The sequence below is a fragment of the Tinamus guttatus genome, unplaced genomic scaffold, assembly GCF_059628265.1.
Source record: "Tinamus guttatus ecotype Peru unplaced genomic scaffold, ASM5962826v1 Tinamus_guttatus_pri_ptg000198l, whole genome shotgun sequence".
Taxonomy (NCBI): Eukaryota; Metazoa; Chordata; class Aves; order Tinamiformes; family Tinamidae; genus Tinamus; species Tinamus guttatus.
The window spans coordinates 2,512,921-2,530,715 of NW_028288732.1; the positions used below are offsets into that span (position 1 = coordinate 2,512,921).

General features: G+C 42.8%; 1 protein-coding gene across 3 annotated transcripts in view; it reads left to right on the forward strand.

Moving 5' to 3' along the window:
* The window catches only part of TBL1XR1 (TBL1X/Y related 1), a 103,441-nt gene that overhangs the window by 49,659 nt on the left and 35,987 nt on the right, over positions 1-17,795 (forward strand). The window lies entirely within an intron of this gene.

The window sequence follows — 17,795 nt, forward strand, 5'->3', positions numbered from 1 at the left end:
TATACACAGTTTTTGGAATTGTCAAAATTCAGCGATAGTATTGATTTTGGAAATGTTCAGTGGATTCTATAGGAAACAAATGCCTTAGAGTTAAAGATTTTTTGTCGTTGAACAGATATTGAAGAATCAAGTAGAGAAATGCATTGAGGATCTTTAAACCTTCCTTAAAAGGCCAAATAATCCAACAAAGAAACCAACTAAAGGACAGAAAAGCAAAGCATTTTGACAAATTGAGATCAGAATTAGCTTTTATAAAGTAGAGAAATTCACAGTGATACAAAGTGAGTTGCCATTTTACCAGTGAATTACCAGATTCCTCACGAGATTTTACAGACATTTTTACAGTCTTTGTTGGATAAAGTTGTCATAATTGTTTTTTTCCTGACTTGACTTTTCCCGATAACCCGGAATTTTGTTTCTGAAGCCGTTCAGCTTCTCAAATCATTGGAGGCTCTTACAAGTGAAAGAAATAGTAGCGCAGAGCTCCCCTTGCCTTTTTGTGCCACCGTTAATGGTCTCTAGCGGATGAATTAAGCAGGAGGGGACCGACCCTCCTGAAAGCGGAGCAGAAATGGTGGCTCTGGTCTGCCGCGGTACCGGAGAACGTCTCCGCCAAATACCTCAGCGTTTTGCAGTGCAGAGAAAAGCTTTGACTAAGAATTCTCAGCAGAACCATAAATAAGTAATTATCTAAACAGCCAGAATATTTAGCTTCTGGCGGGCGCCCAGCACAGAGGAATTACAACAGCAGAAAGAACCGAGGCCGCTAACGGAAACGAGTGGAGCAGCCTCTGTAATGGGACGAAGAGCGTTGCTGTTCCTCTCCTATTGACACGGCCATTCCCTGTTTTTAAATCTTCGGTGTACTTCAAAAGAGGCTGTATCTGCTGCAAAAAAATTGGTTTTTGTCAGAGCTTTTTCACTCTCACTCAATTTATGTATTTTCCCTGTGTTGTCTTTTCCCCCTTCCTGTCCCTATCTCTTGGGTTTTTCCTGCCTCTCTTCTCCTTCACACGGTTTTGGTGGTGTGGTGGTGCAGCTTGCATGGGATGGTGTCTTGCTCTCTTGTGGTGCTGGGCAGGGGTATTGATGCCCCTGTGGTGGGTCTGCTGCCATATGCTTCTGGTGAAGCTTGTGACCTGAAACAACCCCCGCTGCCACCCTGTGAACAATTTAAAAAAAAAGGCATTGGAAAAGTAGTGTCTAATGAGCATGGTCATGACTAAGCTCGTGGCACGCTAAAAAATGAAGCGGAGTACTAGGTATCCCTGGAGGAGGAGAAAACCAAGGACGGGCCCCTTCTTGTTCTGCCACGTGTGTACCCTTCCGAAGACACTTTGCAGAAGGTGACACTGATATGTCACTTGGGCCATCGGGTTATGATCCTGGTTGCGTCGTTGTCAACAGAAAGCTGGTACTAGTTCAAGTCAAAAGTAAAAGCTGCCCTTAGTTTCTGTGGTGTAGATTCTAGGAGATAGTGTGTTGCTCTGCAACAACAGGAAATCTGTAGGCTGGGGGAATGATACTGAAAATACACATTTGTGTTTGCTTGGGAGAAGGCAGGAGCTGCTGGCCCCGGAGAGCGGGGGCTCTGCCCCTTGGTGGCCATCAGCGTTGGGGATGGAGGCCTCGAGGCCTGTGCCCGTGTGAGAGCAGCGGGTGCCCCACACGGCTTGAGGGGAGGCCACAGGGGTTAGTGTCCCCGCGTGCTCGAGTGACGGTGCCGTGTGCTCTTCCCACCGTGGGTTCACGGATGCGTCTGGAGAACCCTCGGGATAAGGGATCGGAACCCTCCTGGGATTGATGCTGATCCCGGCATGTGCGCACGGTCCATAGCCATGAATTTAGCCTGTTCACAAGTGGAAGCTGAAGATATCAAACGATATCAAACTTGTCCTCACTCTATATATGATATTTACCCATTTATTTCTTTTTCCCATATATTGACAATATTCTATTGTGTTCCGTCTGTGTTTTTAAAATGTTTTATGTGTTCAGGTGTTAACACCTGTTTCAAAAGCAATAAAGCCAATAGAGCAAATGACATCCAAGTCTATTGTAAAATTATAGAAACTAAAGGACCTTTTTAAAGTAAGAAACTAGCGTATGAATATAGCAGATCTTACAAAAGCAAAATAGTTGCTTTCTGTGTTACTCCAGTTGCCGCTTTTTTTGAAAACTGCTGTGTGTTTGTGTAAGGAGAATGTGGTAAGTCAAATGCGTGTGATAGATTATGAAAAAGAGTTTTTAAGTATGTAGTAATTAATGAGAATCTAAAATAAAATCAGCAGTAGTTAAAATGAACAGAGGGCAGATCAACTGTCAGAGCTGATTCTTTTTCCAGGAATAAAAGAAACAAATTTAAAACTATTGGGTACATAACACACAAATTAGAGGGAAAAATAGATGGTCAAAGGTTAAAGAGGGAATGAAAACACGAGTTTTATGGTCACAAGATCAAATGAGGCATTAGTTAATTTTCCTTTTTTTGGTCCAGTTCACCAGGAGGTCAAGTAATTCAACTGATTGATCGAACTGGAACAAAAAAGAGTGCCATAAAAACTGATTACTAATAACACAAACAGAAAAATAATCAAATGGACTTAACACTTCATGTCAGCTTTCATATTAAAATACATTTGAAAATGTTCTAAGTCCACCCTAGTAGGATGGAACCTGATTTACATATAAAGCAATTTTGTAGCAGCTATTCTTGCAACAGTTGATAAATTATTCTGCTAATGAACCATCAGAATGGATTTAACCAAGAAATGCCTGATTCACCGAGTATATTTTCTGGAGACTGGCCATCTGGGAAGAGGTAGTAATCCAAGGAGCAGCAAAGGATATTTGGTCCCAAGGAAACACTCTGAGGTAACTGTTAATTACATAACATGCAAATGGCAACAGTGTTAGAGATGCTCAGGTTTTGCTCTAAAGTGAAGATAAAATACAAGTTGTTATTTCCTGACACAGGTTCCCTGAAGTGAGGAGATGCTTTCTAGACAAGATACTTTCTGTCTTTTCTCATAACACGTTTCATCCTTTTACAGGAAGCAAGTAAATAGTTTGCTTATCAGTTCCTGAATGTGCGTGCAGCTTCGAGTAGCTTGTTTGCACACCTTTGCACTAACCTAATCCCCCAGTATCTCGTATGTATTTTTCTAAAACAGAATCCTTTTGTGCTGAATCTTTAGATTTCTGGGCCGTTGCAGCTCACTGGATTGCTGGTTGAAAGTCCAGCACAGTGAGGGGCGGCCTCGCGGGGGCTGTTCTGCTGCTCCGCTCTTCTGGCTGCGGCTGAGAGCCGCTCTGGGCAGAGAGGTCTCCCTGCTGACCTGTCTCGTGGTGTCAGCTCTTCCTGTGGCCCGAGCTGACCAGTGCTTCTACCTTCTTGTAGCCTCCAGGAACAAGCAGAGCTGCTTTCTCCTCTGTTTGTTTTGTTTTCTTCACGCATGCCCTGGTTTTCTTTTTGGGAGTCCAGTGTATTTCAATTGAAATTCTCTTCACTGCTCACCCAAACTAAATAAACCTACTGACCTTTGTCTTGCATTATGGCATTTAATGCAACTGTTACAGCCAATATCAACCTAAAGAGGTTGACAGAGCTCTTTGGACAATGTGATGTTGCTTCTCACTCAGAATATTGCTTTTCATTCAGCCATGGATCATGTGCGTTGTGGAGTACTTGAAAAAAGCAAGTGTGTCTCGACTTCACTATGGCATTTGCTGCAGCATCGCTTGAGAAATTACTGCTTTAGATAGTTGAGATGATGTAGGAGAACCGTGGAAGGAGCACATTCAAAGTGAGATGACATCAGGTTGTGTTTGAAAGATGTGCTGGATAGTATCAGTTACCTTAGGACTTGGTCTTGAACAGACTATAATATTTTCATTAATGAAGTTGGCACCAAAAGTAGGAGTGTGCAATAAAATTTGCTGATGACACGAAGTTGGGAGGTGGTATCATTATAGATGAGAAACAGAATATCACACGGGAAGAGCTGGATGACCTTGAGGACTGGAGTGGAAAAAGCAGACTGAAATTCAGTAGCATAAAGTTGCATTATCAGGCACTTTTGGACAAATCAGAATTTTGTTCTAACGGGATTGAGCTTCTGAAAATGTAGGAAGAACTGAAAGAGCTGGGTCTCTTAGCCACTAAAAGCAAAGGATAACTGAGTCACTAGTATCTTGCATCTGTGAAAAACATAGTCCAGAGGCATGTAAGGTGAAGAGGTCCTTCTGGTGGGAACACAAAGGTGCTAATGCTGCTAATGTGCAAGGAACCGGTGCTAAATCCTCAGGGGTCATGTTCTGAGTTACTCGGTAGACCATGTTGGAGCAAGATGAACATAAAATGGAACAGGTGCCAAAAAGGACTAATAAGACAGTGACATAAAAGCTGAGTCCGCCTCGCAGGGGGACACTGAGAGGTTGGCTGTCTTGTTGAGCCTGATAAAGTGAACTCTGAGAGAGGATTTAATGACTCCCCCTAAATACGTGAGGGGGTGGTAAGTACTTGGGTGAGCATAAATATTTTTATGTAAAACTAAAGACGGCTCTAGAACAAAAAGAAATGCATACATTTTCATTGGGAGTGCATTTAGACTGGAAATCAGAAGACAGAGCGCATCCATCAGGAGTGGGATTTTGGGATAATCTGCAAATACTATGCTAGGAGGAAGGAAAAAAAAAAAAAAGCTAAGAAAACACCTCACCAGTTTTGAGAAGGACATGAGTTAACACAAACTGTTCAGAAGGTCAGAAGTGCATGACAGCTCTTGGATACATGAATTTGGGGCTCTTAAGCTTCTCCTCTTACCCCAAGGCGGATCTGGCACTTTCTGCATAATGCCCAGGAGTGGAGAAGCATCAGCAAGAGCGGAGTCTGAGCAGCTTATTACTGAAAGTGCCAAGTTACTGGTGACACGGGCTTAAAGGAACTGAAATTTATGGGGTGCTCAGTTAGGGAATCCATGGTGACTTTTTGAAGAAAAGGCAGCGCAGCCCAAGCACGGTGACCCGTCCCCGTGTGCGGGTGCCCTGCAGCGCGGGTTCCGTGGGTGCTGGGGGGTCTTGCAGCGTTTCGTGGTGGTGAAGGTGCTCTGGGGTCCTAGGAGGACACGGCCGTGGTGGGGCAGCACGCGGTGCTCGCCCGCGCTCCCGTGAAGGAAGTGCAGCTCTGCATGGCTTCTGCCCGCACCTAGGCCAGCTCTATGGATTTTTCCTAACTCCTAGCACATCATGTGTCTGGGGACTCTAACCCTACTGAATATTTGCTGAGAGAAAAAAAAATCCAGACAGGCAGAAACATGTGTAACATTTTGCCTCGCACTGGGATAATGGTTTATAAATTTGTAGAGATTCAGCTGTTCAATAAACCCTTCCCAGGCTGAACCCAGCAGCTAGAGCCAAGAGCGGAACAAGCATCCGTTGCAGCGGTGCTTTTTCCCTTCCCTCTCCAGCCTGTTTTCTCCAAACATTTTCCTGCTTACCCTTCACTGGCTTTCATCTGAGCTCAGTTCTCCTAGTCCTGCTGTGTCCATAGGTCCTTCTGCCCCTACATCTTTATCCGCAGGAGTTAGAACGAACAAAACCGGAGTTCTGTCACCACTAGCTGGATAGATGTTGTTTTGCTGCAAATACAGAGCTGGAATTTAGATAAAGATGACAGTATTGAACAATGTATTTATGTGAACTGTAACAACTGATATGATTTAATAAGCCATGTGGTATCTTAGCCGTTTCATTACCCATTTGACGGCTGTTTGATACTTTTTGCCCCCGTGGAAGGGGAATCTCTTTTACGGGATGTGCTAAAGGACTGGATCATCAGGAGCAGCGATTCAGGCTATCTGGAGGACCTGGGTCAGTAAGGAAGATTGTGGCAGATGGTCTAAGGAAAATATATTAAAACACAACAACAAAAATCCTGCACAGGAGATTTTTTTTTTGACATTTTGCTTTTATGTTGTTTATCGACCTTTTCTAGTTAGATTACAATCTCTCCATAGCAGGAACTCTCTCACATGTTTATGCAGTGTTAGCACAATGGGGCCCTGATCTTGAAGAAAGGGTCTTCTGGATGCTCCCGATTCGGATAAACAGTGGTAATGATAATGTTCGTAATGTCTGGTTTTAATTGTTGCAAAGATTCTTTGAGGGAAAGAAAGAGATGCCCAAAATATAGAAAGAAAAATGTTAAAGTGAAATGAGTAAAATCCCCATGATACATGCATGCGTGTGTTTTGGGGTGTTTTTTTGTTTTTAACTTTGTATATCTGTGAATCTTTTGCAGAGCTCCATCTTATCCCTGTGTGTAGCCCCATCATAGCATTTACGCAGGTCCGTACTGACACGCGCTGGGATTTATGCTCAGTTCACAAAGCTGATGACGAGCGGCGTTGGGGGGTTTATCCAATCCCAGCCTTTCTGCCTTGCAACTCCCTGGATACCTGTTTGCTGGCAGCACGGATGGGTCTTCTGGGCTCTACCCATGGGATTGTTGGCTTTGCTTCTCCGCAAGCCCGGCAGGAGCAGGGGACCATGCCCAGTGTGTGGCCACCTACTGCCCCGCGTCCCGGCCGTCTTCTTAAAAAGCACCGTTTTTTAGTGCCTCCGATTTTTCTCAGGCTTCAGTGCTACAGGCTGAATCGAGGGGCAGGGTAAATGGGGACAAACTCGACTGCACATCCCTGCGCTCTGAAAAATGCTGCCATGTAAACACAGCGCGTTTGCGTCTAGAAATTGGGTCAGGCTTTAATTGCATTGTCAGGGCTGCTTACAGCTTAAATAGTTTGCCTGTCAGAATATGAAGGGGAACAAAAATGGATTTGCTATTATCTTCTTCTAGCCTTCATAAAAATACAGTGTGTGTATATGTGTGTGTGTGTGTATATATATGCACACCTAATGTACCATGAGCCCAGAAATCCCTACAAACCTTGTCCTATTTGCAAGTATTATAGGCTCTCAGTTTTCTTCTTGACAAAATGAGCTAGCTTTTAATAATATATGTTGTGGCATGTTTACAGTGTGTGTCTTTCTCTTCTGACTGTTGCTGTGCTGAATAGGCAGGCGAGTTTGCTTTGTTTGAGGCTAAGAATAAGATCTTTTTTGGTTTTGGATGCATTCCTGAAGAGGAATTCCAAGAGTCTAGCTGATTTAGGAGCCAAAATTGAAGTTAGTGATCGCTTGCCAGGGCTACCCTTCTCTTAGGTCCCCTTAGGTTACGTAGTCTGATTAGTTCTTTTGCCCTCGTCTTCCTCCGTACAGAATTTGTGTAACCAAATAAGCACTTGTGCTCCTCCTGCTTCCTGGCTATGCTCTTAAACTGCAGTCAGGTGAAGACTATGGTGGCAAAGGTTTTATAATTTCTATGATTTATGTACGTATCTCTATATATGTGTGCGTGTATTTGGGTGTATATAAAAATAAAAAAATCATTTATAACAATTACTTGCTATTAACATAATAACCAAATCTATTTGGCTACAAGATGTGGGAAGGCAGCTTCCCTGGCAGCCTTAAGGCAGATACCTCAAGGGATCTGATGCTTCGGGCTCTGTGTTCTGGTGGGGACCCTTCCTCAGTACCTCCGCAGCATTTTTTTTTATTATTTTCAAGTTTGGAGGGTTTTTTGAGCAGTTGATGTGAACCAAGACTTCCCAGAGAGCCACTCTGTTTTATCTCCCCACACATGGGAAACCCTGCATCCCCTCCCTGCTCCTAGCAGCAATGATTAAAGCATAAAACACGAAGCAAATGCGCCTCACTCTGTAATGTTGGTATTTGTCTAGGATAAATGCAATTACAGCGTAATTCAAAATGAAAATAATCTTTTTCTTCTGTGGATAGTGTTTACATGTTTTAAGATAAGCTCTTAAAATAAACTCGACCTGCTGATCCCCACAGCCGTTTGAATAAAATTTACTGGTATTGGAAATCTGCCGTTAACTGGCCCAGCCCAATCCTGGAAATTGTAACAGGATCCGCTTAGGATTTAGCTATTTTTCAGTGTATGATAAGGACAAGCTCAGCAAGGTGTACATGGGACCATGTTCATCTATTGTTTCTGATCTCCTTTTAAATTATTATGCAGTTGTCCTGCTTATGTGTGGCAATAGCAATGGGTACAAAATACCTAGTGCGATGAAAGTGGTTTTGGAATCTCAGCTGATTTAGTATTTTGTTTCTTCCTGAAGCCCTTTTTGCCTTTTCTCGTTTTTGATTCTTCCAGTTTTTAGTAATTATAATCCTAAAAGTTATTTTTAGGGAAAATTTAGGAAATCAGAAGCGTGGTGTTGTCCCTATTATCCAGATAGCAAATGCACTGCAGTCCAGGATTGTCTTTCCTCCCCAGAGGTTTAAATGTGAATCAGGAAAGCACGAGATTAGTTGCAGCTACAGTTGATTTCTTTGTAGAAAAACTTTGAAATGGATAAATATTTGAGAAATTAAACACTTGGCCAGGGCTTCTGGTTTGGGGCATATCTTAAGTCTGCGAGGAGAATTTTGAGGAATTCTTTTTTGTTATATCCTTTCAGGTGGCTTTAGAAGGAAGTGCTGTAAAAGGGGCTCCTGCTAGTTGATGAACAGTGATAGGATTTTATACCTACAGGAAAAATGTTTACTGTGTTTCAGTTCAAGTCTTTCAGGGATTTCTGTTTATTCCAAATTAACCTGCTGGAAAACAGTAAAAAAATATGAGCATCCACCAAAATGGGAGCACAACCGTCTCTTGGTGAGGAGATGCCGTGCTCCTTAGATTGCAGTTTGAGGGAACTGTTTCTGTGCAGTTCTCTCTATTACACATCCGTGCCCAGCTCTATCGAAAGCAGGAATCCCCAGCTCTTTGGGCAGGAGGCTGGGGGCCGTTTAGAAAACATCAGTGGGATTTCCCTTGCCAGCTCTCCCTGCCAGTGAACCCTGCGGGATGCTCCCTTCCCGAGGACGGGGTCAGGTGCAGGGAGAGCAGCAGCGCACACTGTTTGCAAGGTAATTCCCCAAACACAGAGCAGAAGAAAACTCAGTGGGATAGTCCGTGTTCTTTCAAAACATAACTCCCCATGGAGACTCTGACCTCTTCTGAAGTCCTGCAAGCAGTGTGATTTGCTGGAGAAATCCTGAATCATATAACTTCATAAAAGCTAAAGGGAGGAGGTGCTCCATGTTGACTGTGTTTTAGCTACTGGTTTTTCCTTGGTGGAATAGACCGGAGAGCTCTGAGAGAGACCTCTGCTTTTAAGCATATGGCCATAGGAAAAGTGCACTCTTCTGTCTCCTGCAGAATTGATTTGCACTGACCTTGAAAAACCTAAACTAGGAGTCAACAGATGATTTGAAACGAATACAACTGGTGCAGACAGCTCTTCCCCATTGATTAGTAAAATGCATTGCTAGAGATGTTGTTTTTTTTTCCTTTTGTGCTAACTTTTTGCATATGAATGAAATGTAATAGTACATTGTGGTACTGTGTTTAGTAGCACATTTCTAGCAGTACTGATCATCCAGGCTAGTTGTTGCACAGGAAATAACTGAATTGGATCCAAGGATTTCTTGGTACTGTGACCTGGAGAGGGTGGTCAGTAGGCAGGAACTTTACCATACGGTTGTGTCAGTGTCTCGGGCAACTTGCTACTGATGAAGAGCTACCTAAGTGATGCTGCCTTTTTCCTTTCCCTTCATAGACTTCCATACAGAAAAATGCCTGCATCACATCAGGTCATGCAATACATTGAAGACTATTATAATCTATTATAACTTTAGCAGGTACAGTTGCATATAATGAAGTTTGCATGTAGGGATTTCCTTCAAGAAGGTGCCCAGCAGGAGTATCGCAACTGAGTGATGGCTGATGTGTAGGTTCTGCTATAAATATATATTTGGTATGTTGTTAGTGGGTAGCTAACTGATAATTTGAAGGGGAATAGAGTGATCTGATATTAATAGCTAATTAATAGGTACTCAAGTATTTAAAATTATTTTTTTGCTTACTTATAAGTGTGTTATTCATATAGGACATGGCCTTCTTTGCACGTATAATTCTAAAATTTATGCTTCAGTAGCATTGAACTGTATGTACCTTTGCAGTCGCAAAAGCTAGAGCGCAAAGGCAAGCTGGTAGTATTTCTCAAAATCCCCTTCAGATGTTGATGAAGATTTCAAAGTATGAAAGTGACACTTAAACTATTAGAAAAAGCAGCCTTTTCCTTGAGCCAGGGCCTGAGAACAAAGCCAACAATTTTACCTACACGTTCCTTAAATTTACTGCTGTAAATAGGTGTCAGCACAATGTGTTTTCCTGTGTCTATAATAAAAAAGGGGGCAACTTTTAGGTCTCTTTTGAAAAAGAGTAGCTCGTAAGTTGATTAAAATAAGAAGGGAAATCTCGCAAGAGGCCCAATTCTTTGAGGTGAACGTGTGGTGTTCACAAGTGCTCAAGTGTTCATTCAAGTGCACACGTTGCTGCTTATAGACATAGGCTGCTATACCAAAGACACGTTGTGTTTGGCCAGGGAAACGTTTCCCCACAGGTTTGTCTCCGCTCTGCCTGCGCAGCTTGCCTCCTGCCTGCTCTCTCCTGCTTATTCTCGTCTATAAATTAATGAACGCCTGCGTGGTGTTTGTCCTTTTAATGAATTCTTCAATTGGCGTAGGGAGGGGAAGTTGAGAGCAGCTTCGTGCTTTGTATGCACTCGAGATTTTCAGATGTGCTTTGTCCCATTTCCAAGCAGCGTTGCTTCCCCGAAGCCGCTGGAGCGGCGCAGCGACGCGGCCGACGGCGCCTTCCCCTCGTAGGGAACGTGCGTGCGGCTCTTGTTTGTGTCGTTGCTCCTGTGCTGGTCACTCCTATCCTGAGCACCCAGATGTTCGTTCATGAGTAACAAAAGTTGCTTTCCCGCTGCGTATATGGTTTGTTACTCATTGTGCTAGCTGTCTGGGCAGACTTAAACTGCATCCTAGGAAATGTTTGCTTTTGCTGGATTAAAATTTCACTGGTGGGTATCTGTAAAATTCACATGTTTACAAAAGTATCAGGGGTGACTTTGACAGCACTTTGAAGCTTTCATGTTAAGGTTTCTCACCATTTGTTGCAAGGAAAAAGCCGTGACTAGTGCCTAACTTTTAACACTGAGCAGATGCAGGTTATTGCTTTTCGCGTGCGTTGCATTTGCGTAGTGTCCTGCAGTGGGTTGCTTGTGAGAGGACTCCTGGCAGGTGTCCGAGTCCTTTGCAGAGACAGGAGAACGTTGCATTCCCATCTGTTGCTCATCTCCTAAAAGTTGTGTTTCAATATGGACCATAGTTCAATTGTGAAAGAAAGGATTTAAGCTAGCCAGGGATATACCACCCTTGCAACTGCTCCACGACATTTGTCTTCCTTCCAATTTCTTCCAGATGCCCAAAGATTTCAACTTTAAGGATTTTCTGTTTATTTTTCTGCTCTTAACAAACTTCACTGTGCACAGTATGGCACACTGGGCACTGAACCAACCTGCAGCAGCTTGTTGTGTAGCTGATGCAGCCAGCTGAGCTGCAGAGGAGTCTTGCTCAGGGTTCAGATCATCTCAAGAAGTGCTCAAGGTTCAGCCCTTCTTCGCCTGGGAACGCAGCTGGCCGTACGTGTCCAGTTCGTCGTGATGTTCTGTGGAATAACTGACGCACTCGTGTGCCCAGCTATAGAGGCAGATAATGAGGTACAAATATGAACTCTGCAGGAGACCCAAAGCATGATTCCTGCCATTTAAAAGCAGTTTCAAGTGTGTGTTGTGTCAATCATTTATTATGCAGACTTTTGGCTCGGTGTTTTTCTGGCTCTTCTGAACTACACTATTTTGAGTTCCATGTGATGGCAGGTATGGTCATGTCATGACATATTTGAAGCAGACTGGTCTTGGGGTTTTTAATAATTACTTCTGTTTTGTTTTGTGATGTTTCCTAGAGAAACTTTCTGGTATGGTGCTCTTTGGCATGGCTTAAAACTAAAAGATAAGTTAGGATCATGCTATGTTTTTTCATTCTTTTAGCTAAAAGCTTGCAAAATACTTTCAGAGCTCAGGAATGCTTCCTTAACACAATCAGCTTCAAAATTCAGGCACGTGCCCATACCTAACCTTCCACCCTGCCCATAATCCTGTTTCATTTCGATGAAGTCATGAGACGGAGTCGCAAGGTACACACTTAAAATTTGTTTTATAAATCTTGGCAGATTAAGGTGCTGTAATAAGAGTTTTTAAAATCTCTAGTCTGTTAAAATTTCCAAATTTCAGCTCACAGTTCAAATGATGATATCAATATTTCCTGCTTTCCTAAGAAGCATATCTGAAGGAGAGAAATTCTGCTTTTCCTTATACGATTTATTTGCTAATCTCTTCTGTCAAAAATAGCGAACAGTATTTGTCCAAGTAGCGGACCACAAGTTTGAAGCATCTTTGAGAATTATCCATATGTCAATATTGGTAATGAAATAAAAGCATTTGTCGAATACCATGTTCTAGGAATATGAATGAATGATTCGTTTATGAAGTTCTCTTGCTTAACTCCTAATAAGCCTCTGGCTGTGCAAAGTTCTAGGAACTTTGAATGCCCTTCAAAGTTTGTAAGAAAAGAAAATAGATGATCTGATTTTGGCAAATAAATGAATAAAAAATAGAAGAGGTTTATGACTAACTGCCAATGTCTCTAAGTTTGAGGAATGAGCTGCGTTTTTTTTTAGTTTGTTTTTGATAAATTTAGAGTATATTTTTCCATTTGAGTTAATTTTTCATCTGTTTCCATGAGACTTTCTTAATATTCTATAAAATCTCAATGCATTCTTGCTCAGGTTTTACAAGTCTTGATATGGCAGTTCCATACAGCAACACTGAACTTTCTGAATAGCACCAGAAAGACTTAATGCCTTTTGCAAACATTTCTTTCATCTCAAGTTAAAGGCCCATTGAGTCTGTAAATTAGAATTAAGTTATCCAGCATTCCACAAACATACATATTTTTCAGTGAAATTGAATGATGATTTGGATTACCATTTTCAAGCCTTACAAAGAAAACAAGAAAGTGATAACATGTAGTCAGATTATAACAAGATTCCAATAATTTAACATTGCTGCATGATGAATTAGTCTGTGCAGATTTTGACAGTAGTTGCTTGTAGTAAACTGAATTGCTAAGTAATGCACAACAGCAGTGTTTCCGAAATAGGAGAAAAATCAGCTCTTTCCTTCGTCAAAGACTTTGTGAAGCAGGACCGCGTGTTTGGGTTTACAGTAAACTAAGGTGAGGAGTTTAGTGGTTAGTTTATAGTAAACTAAGTCTGTTTAGGGCCAAATCCCACTATTTTTGCATGTATATATAATCAAATTGCATCCTAGTTTGAGGGTATCAGGTCCCCCAAATAATCTGAACAAATAACTTAGTATAAATATATACAAATAGTATCCACAACAAACAGTAAACGTGCAATCCCTTGCAAAAAAGCCCTACACGTCAACCCTTTACAGATGTGCCTTTCCCCTTTTTAATTTTGGACAGCATATGGAGAATATTGGGTAGTGGTTCTTCAGTTCTTGGGTGTCTGTATTTCATGTTGGAAGGACGTATGTTGTACGAAGAAGCTGTGAGGCACAGTAAAACTCGGATGCACACGGACTGAGGGTACGTGCCTATTAAAGCTAATATAGCTGGACCCGCTGCTTCTCTGATACGCTGTGAGCTGGTATTCAAATATGAGATTTGGTTAACACCCTCAGTGGACTCTGAAAATACCCCCCGCCTGGGCTAGAGTGACTCCTTAAACCCTTCTGAAGGATGGGTGAGGAGGGGAGGATGTGTGTTCTCTTGGGACTTTGCCTCGCAGCAGCCATAGGAGAGCACTAGTGTTTCACAGGTAGAAATCTTCCCAGTCTCATTTTCAGAAACAGGAATAGCTCTTTACTAACAAATAGTGTTTAATGGCACTTCAAGTGTACTGGGGCTGACCCTTGCGTGTTGCTCACAGCATTGGGACCCATGTTCTGATTATTGTCCATCCAGAGAGGCTGATGAAAACGCTGGTTGTTTTGGCCATGAGCTTACGGGTTATGTTTTCCTGAGGGTTTTTCCTGGGAAGGGCGTTTAGCCGTTGGAAGCGCTCAGGCTTCGCTGCGTGTGCTTCCCGGGCCAGGCCGGCGCGTGGCTGCGGGACTCTCGCGGCTGGGCCCTCCCGGACGCGGCTCCGGCAGAAGCTGCTGTGAGGCAGGGATGCTCCGGGGGGATGATCCCGCACGGGGAGCGGAGCCGTCACCCCTGCTCGTCACCGCGGGGCTGGCCTGGGCTGCTCCCTCCCGCGGGCCGCAGCTGAGTTGGAGGGCCCCGGCCGTACGCGCCATGACCTGCTCTGCCTAAAAACCCTTCGTTATCCGTGTGTTCCTTTAACTTGGATAGCTTTCCACATGCGGGAAAAAAAGAGCAGGTACTGTGTGTGTTTGTGCTGGTTTTGAGTTCCTTTTAAATTACCACAAAACATTTTCGTGTTCACCTTTGCAGTCAGCGCAGCACTGCTGGGAAACTGAACAGACGGGCTTAGTTTCCTAGAGCAACCTCAAGAAGCTTGAATTTTTCTACCCAAGGGTTTTTGTAAGGCCCCTCTCCTGTTCTCCTTAGAGATGGAAATAAGAATCTGTGGTGCTGCTGGTAGGGGCAAAATGGGAAAGCGAATCTCTCTGTTTTTATAAATGAACCAGCTCTTTGTTAATGCATTACTTGGGTTTCACTTTCTCTGCTGGGGACATTTGTTAGTTGGATAGGCTTTGAAATCGAGGGATTAGAGGCAATAAGTGGTAGCAAGCAGATCAGATTTCTCAGTGATAACATCTTTTTTATGCAAATGGAGGGAAAGCAGACCAGAAATTAAGCTGTGCTCACAGGATAGACTAAAAGTAAGGCCTTATTCAAGCTCTGAGCTCTCCAAAGAAACAAAAGTTTTATGTTCTTATTCAGTGTCAGTTTATACAGCATTTCTTTTCCCTACATATGCATTTCATCACCTTCGTAGCAGTCTGTTGCAGTCGTACTCATTACCCAGAATGAAAACCATGTCAGATGTTATTAGCAGGATGTTCTAGTGGTGAAGACAGCTGTAAACAACCCTTCCTGGGCAACATTCCATTTATAAAGTGGGCATCAATCCTTTTTATGAAAACAGAAGGGTTTTTTTCCCCGTAAGTATGCACACTTTAATAACCAACCAAACAACCCCCTTAGACAGTCATTCAAAAAAATTACTTGTTAAAAATCCATTTTTGATTACTCCAAATTATGCATTGACTTAAGAAGCCCAACTTAATAGCAGTAAGCTTTTCCGTTGCAATCCATGGAAGAGAAGAATCTATAACAAAAGCTCGGGATTGCTGTGAACGAAATAATCTCTTTGAAAGCCTGACTCGGGCTTGTTTGGCTAGCTAACTTCCTCCAATTTAACAAGTCCCATTTTTTCCTGTATTTCTTTCAGTTAGCAAAAATAAAAATTTTTGTGGGGGGAAATGAAACATGAAATGGGTAAATACGGGCCAGTTTCTTAAAGCAGTGAGGTGTTTTTCTCAAATGCAGGTGTGAGGCTCCGTGCTGATCAAGGAGCTCGCCCTAGCGGCAGGTTGCTCCCGCGTGGCCTTGTCCGGTTGGGATTTGCCATCCCAATGCGCGTTAGGGGAAACGGGAACACGAGTGATGGTTTTATGGCATCTTCTTAAAATCGCCACATCTGTTTCGGTCCCATGCCAAAACAAATGTGCTGTGTTTACACTGGCCACCGTCACACGTACTGGCAGTCCTGCGATAAAATATTTGCTCTATAATTAATTTTGAAATGCGGATGTAGTGCTTTCTGGAAGGCAGTTTTTAAATGTATCAATATATTAATCTGCAGAAACAAAGGTTGCACCTCACCATGCACAAGTTCTATGGGTGTGAGCATTGCGTAGCAGATAAAGTCATTAAGGCTGCTAGTTAGTTTTGCATAAAATGTTGAGGTTTAGGTTTTTATGGTTTTCAAAATCCATGTTTTTGCAATGAATTTTCTTTTCTCGTCTCTTCCTGTTGTTGATTGTTCTTCCAACCCTTTTATTCCTTCCCCTTTTTTCCTTCTCTTTCTCCAAACAAGCTTGTAAGTTTGCATTTTCAGCCTTCTGATTCCCTTCAATATCCCTGGATAGACCCTTCAGGGAAAGGAAAATAAAAGACTAACCACAGAACTGCAAAACTGATCATGGTGTCACTGCACTGGTTTGAAGATTGAGTATAGTCAGATAAACTGTACCCTGTGATTACAGGTGATTACCCTGTAATGTGATTAGATTTATCACTGAGTAAAAAAAAAAAAAAAAAAAAAAAGTTTTATGTCACTAATTTCAAATTGAAAAACAAAACAAAAAAACACCCTATTCAACCTGGATGTCTTTGCAGGACATAGGCATTAGACATGCAATAGATATTACTACGCTTATGAACTTGAAAGCTGGTAAAGTTGTTTCAGAATACGTGTGATTTGGGGATTCCCTGGTCCCGTTATCCAACGCAAGCGACTGCCGAAGCAGCTGGCGGCCGAGTGGGCCTGAGCGGCTGCTTCGCTGCTTGGTGGCTCTGAACAACCCACTAAGTTGGACCGCGGGGTTAATTCTTGCCGTGCGCCCGCTCGGCCCTCTCCATCCCATGGCAAATTAGATGACTGTAAGCATATTTCCTGTTGCTGTTCTACGGGAGCCCCGTAGGATGATGAATTTCCAGTGCTGCGGTGTGCGGTGTTTGTGCGTGCTCCACGGGACGAGCCGCGAGGAAGGAGGCGCTGCTCTCCTTCAACGCGCTCCACTGCTTGGGTTTCTTGCGTGGCCGGAGCCAGCTGGTTACTGGGAACCTCTTGCCAACAAAAAATACTTGATGCGAACGCAAAATGGGAGAAGCTAAAAGCATGGGAGCACCAGAACGTATTGCTCCCACTCGTTCCCTTAACTAGCAGGATCCGCATCGTTTTCAGTGAGCTTTTGTACAAGCATTTGTCATGGAGTTGGAGTTTCATGGCTTCTCCAAACTTTGCTTTTGGTTTGTTTTCTTAATTCAGTTTTAGCCAAACAGTTCACGGTTCCATTAGGGTCCCAGGCAGCAATCAAAGCAGGGCGGACCAGCCTAGCGGAGGATTGAACTTGCATTAATTTGGGGTCAGGGCCTGCTCACTTCTTTAGTGAGCTACCGTCCGTAAGAGCTGCTGGAGCAGGATGAGTAGGATACTGGTGGTACTGGAAGTTGTTTTTTTCAAAGAAATAGTAAAGATAATAATGAATAAGCTGAATTTTACTATTAGGAGCTGATGACCTCGTTATTCCGAATGAGACTCATTAACTTGGATTAAGACACATTTATCCGAATCACTTGAGAATTTAAACAGGGAAAACCGTCCCTATCAAAATATCCTGTATTTTGAGTCTTTATTCTAAGGAGGTCATTGGGAAGTTTATGTTATCTATAACATCTTTTATGGGTCTTTGTGGTGGAGTTCAGTGCTTAGAAAATGGTTTGTTCTTTCCCTGAGCCCTTTCCATTTGGCACAGGGTTGTCTCTTGTGCCAATTCCTGCTTCAAATGGCTGTGTTTGGGGTTTTTGTTTTCTTGGTTTGTGGTTTTTTTGGGTATATGTATTCTTTTTGTTGCTGCACCCACTTGGACAGTGTTCCTCCTCTATTACTTTAAAGCCTTATTTTTTTCCCCCAAATTCATTAATGTATTACTCTAACGAATTAATTTCTAATGCACGTCTGTGGCAGGAAT